Here is a 4,126-nt window from a genome sequence, read left to right as displayed (position 1 = left end):
AGAGAAAGGAAAGAAGATTGTTTTTGAGAAGAAAAAAAGGAATGTAAAACACTTTTAAAGCTCTGAGAGATTTGTGCAGTAAATTTCTGGGTTTCAATATGGAAAACAAAAACATTTCTTTAACTGCTTGTGAAATTTTATCCTACTTTGGATATGTACTGTGTTGTGGGTTTTCTTGTTGATGGGGTTTATTTATTTATTTATTTATCTGTCTATCTGCCTGTCTATCTGTCTGTCTGTCTGTCTATCTATCTATCCCGTCTTGGCTTTTCAAACAGTTCGTGAGTTTGAAGTAGGCTTAGGACATGTTACAGATGTCAAATTTTTCATTTGAGTGAATGGGAACAAGAAAGTTCATCTTGAGTACAGGAGTAGAAGCAGAGGGACTTTGAAGAGGGTAGATATAAAGAGCTTCAAAACAAGGCAAAAATCCTGTTCAGCCCACTGAATTTGTCATCCTGACATGGCTTTTTCTCTCAGCCAAATAATACATTCTCCATCCTTCTCAGAATTATTCTCCTGATGATGTTTTAGTCTGTGATTCTATCTCCTTACTCAAATAGAAATGATTCCAGTTGAAGATTTAGATATAGCTTTTGAAAAATGCTTATTCAATAACATTGAGTATATCTGAGGAGTGGTAATATTAAAAACTACAGAAAACCTTTTGCCTGGTTTCAAGGCTATAGAATTTTCTGGTTGGGGTAACTTGAGAAATGAAGCTTTGGACTCTGGAAGTGCTGGAAATCTACTTACACAAAGAGAAGAGTCTTGGAGAGACTGCAGATTTGGATGTGCTTTCTGTATGTGAAGGGGTTTTGCTATCTGAATTTGCCAAGAAAACCACAACCACCAATTTAATGTGACAGACAGTGGGTAGCAGTAAAAAAAGATATGTGGGAAACATAGAGGATGTAAAACTCTTACAAACAAAGCAGAACAAAACACAAAATCACAAAAGACAAGTTCAGTAGTCGTGCTATTCAGAAACAGAAGTGAACAGCGTGGAAGAGAATTCTCTCTAAAACTTTGCTTTTAGAGAGAATTGTTGTAGTGAATGTGTTCATTTCAAATACATCTGACTCCCACCTAAACCCTAGTGCAGGTAAAACATCAAATATTTAAGGATTGTCCATTCCAGAAAATTCTTACCAAGGTCAAGATCACTTCTCTGCAGACAATTCAGTGCTTTATGTTCCCAGATAAGTAGTCAATATTAACTATTCTAACTTCTAAAATAGCAGTTGTGCTGCACTGCTACAGCACAGACTCTTCAAAATACTTTTAAAATCATTTGTATTGCAGTAAAAGCATCTTCATTTAATCTGCTTTAGGATTCCAAATGAATATGCTTACAGGATAGGTATATATTTTCCAATATCTCATTAAAAAGAAATTTCTGTAAAAAGAATTTTAAAAACAGAAATATTTTCCCGCATGTAATAGGTATAAAACAAAACCATGACAGATGACCTAGACTGGCCAAAAGGCTATCCCACATGTCCATATGGCATCACGAAGAGCATAAAAATGGAGTTGAACCAGGAAGAATACTGTTTCTCATTGACTGTCAGGAAGTGTTGAGAAACTGCATTGTGCATCACTTGTTTTGTGTATTCTTTTGTTATTACTGTTATTACTTTGCCTTCTTTTTTGTCTTATTATACTGTTTTCCTCACAATCCACAAATTTTATGTTACCTACAATTTTCTCCTTAATCCCACTCAGTGGGAAGTGAGTGAACAACTGTGTTGCCTGGCTGCCATACAGGTTATGCCACAACACATTTTTACCTCACATCTTCATCTTGTAAAAAGTAAGACACAAAAACATTTCTGGTCAGTGACAAGGCTAACATTTTTCCCACTAATGCTTCACATGCTTGAGTAAATCTTTGGTAGGAGCCTGACATACTTCAAATAATTGAAATTAAAAATTATTATCTGAAAAATATGTGCTTGCAATCTTTCTCCTTTTCAGCTTTAAACATGAGGGAAAGTGTTCTGTATAAATGGTCTGTACCTTCCCAGTAAACATATTTTGATTGATTGTATTTCCATAGCTGCATTTTCAAATGAGAAACGTCCAACTTGAAGCAACCTATTCAGAGGACAAGCTATTCAAGTTTTAAATTATATCATTTGATAGAAATGCCCCATGAGGATGTCATCTGTTAAAAATAAATATATCAAATTGGGCAGAATCTGCATCCCAATTTGCTTTTAACAGCATGAAACTTAAGCAACTTAATGAATGAATAGGAAATTCAATTTCAGGGAGGAAGTAAAAGTGAATGAACTGGGTTTCAGTATTTCATGTATTATCATGTATGTGAAACAAGACAGTAGGAATACCATCTTAAGCAAGGTTAAGTAGTTCTCTTTATGTCATACTGTATCAGCCTTGAAGAAGAAACGTTTCCTCAGTGCTGTGAAAAAGAAAAAAATATTAACATTGAGATATAAAAACAAATAAGGCATATCAATTTGTAGCCTTTTTAGTGGTTGGAAAAACAAGGCCAGTGCTCATGTACATAATAGTAAATATCAGGTGAAAGTACCTAGGCTTAGTTTCAAATATACTGGTCATAAAAGAAAGAAGCTTGGCTATAAGAGATGTATCACCTCCTGTCTTTAAAACAGAACCTGTCTCTGAGTGCAGTCATGGCACATTACCAAGATCTCCTTGTGTTAAACTGCTATTATGTGTCTGCATTTGTCACTCCAGTCAACAACAAAAACTAACAAAATCAGTGTCCCCAGCTGACAGATATTGTATATAATTGAATTTTTCCAAATTCTTATCAAAAAATGATGATTATAAGTTAAAAGGAGATATTTTAAATATGACAAATTATTAAATTTAAAATCTTCAAGATAACTGAAAACATTACTTCAACAGGACCATACAAGTCAAGGAAAATTGTTCTTCCTAACTGTCAAGTGGCAGACCAATTTTGGTCAACTAAAGAAAATTGTAGGAAATCACCAAGCTTGCTGTGTTCAAACACAGAATAATCATAAAATGGCAGAGAATCACCGAATACCCAAAAATGTGATTTAATCAATGTGTTTGTCTTGCGCTTGGCTTGATCAGAGATGAGACTGAAGCAACTTGTTTATGTGGCCAAAGCTCTGGACAGACAGGAGATGTGTTGTTTCACACTTTGTCTGGACAGACAGGAAATGTGCTCTTTCACACCTTGTCGATGCCTGTAGGCTCCCCTCCCCTTAATAAACAACACAACAAAATTCATTAAGATGCCTATCTCACAACACAATCTCATCTCATTAGGAGTTTAAGTCCAGCCTTCTGACAACACTTTGTTGAAAAGAGAGGTTCCAGTGACTTAGGCAGATCTGTTGGTCTGATCCATGTTCGTGTTCCTATCATTGGGGACACCTCTTTGAGACATTGCATCCGCACTACTTTGAGAATGATATCCGGGTGAATGGATAGTTAATTACTATCTAGCCATTAATTACTAGCTAGTCTTCAGATATTAGTGCTAATTCAGCTAGTGTGAATTTGTCACTCACTAATCTGTTATCCAAATCTGTTGTCCAACACCTCAGTGAAACATTTGTTTTTGAAGGCACAAGCTTGTTTCATTGAAGGTACCTGGAGGTAGTTCTGTCAGGCAGGCATTTGTGAATCTGTTTCACTGAAAGTCTTCAAGAGTGCTCTAATAGACCCACATTTATTCTGATAAGTCACTATACAAATACACTACACAAATTATATAAATAATCCATCAGACACAAATCCTTGACCAAATCTGTGACTAGATCTAGCTGCACCTACACTTTTCTCTGAGAAGGACTTTAGGAAGCAAGCTGTCCTTTCTGAACCTCGTGACCTAATGGAAGAACTTTTCCAAATAACCACGTCAGCCCCTTAAAAGATCACAAACAAAAGAAAAAAAAGAGAACCATTAGAAAAGGTTTCTCAGGCCTTGGCTTCTAGTAGAAAGACAGCATCCACTGCTCCCATAGAATAACTTAACTGCGTTATTGTCAGGTCTTTATTTATTTGCAGATGAGTGAAGGCCCTCATCTATGCCTAACCATCATGGAAGAGAATTTTAGGCATAATTTATAGAGAGGTTTTTTGTTGGCTTTTTTTT

The 4,126-nt window shown here is 35.6% G+C and overlaps 1 protein-coding gene across 1 annotated transcript in view; it reads right to left on the bottom strand.

The window, feature by feature from the left end:
- The window catches only part of LOC100542970 (annexin A1), a 66,867-nt gene that overhangs the window by 17,887 nt on the left and 44,854 nt on the right, over positions 1-4,126 (bottom strand). The window lies entirely within an intron of this gene.

The sequence above is a fragment of the Meleagris gallopavo genome, chromosome Z, assembly GCF_000146605.3.
Source record: "Meleagris gallopavo isolate NT-WF06-2002-E0010 breed Aviagen turkey brand Nicholas breeding stock chromosome Z, Turkey_5.1, whole genome shotgun sequence".
Taxonomy (NCBI): domain Eukaryota; kingdom Metazoa; phylum Chordata; class Aves; order Galliformes; family Phasianidae; genus Meleagris; species Meleagris gallopavo.
Note: the sequence above shows the minus strand (reverse complement) of the source record. Positions and strands in the feature narration are given on the sequence as shown.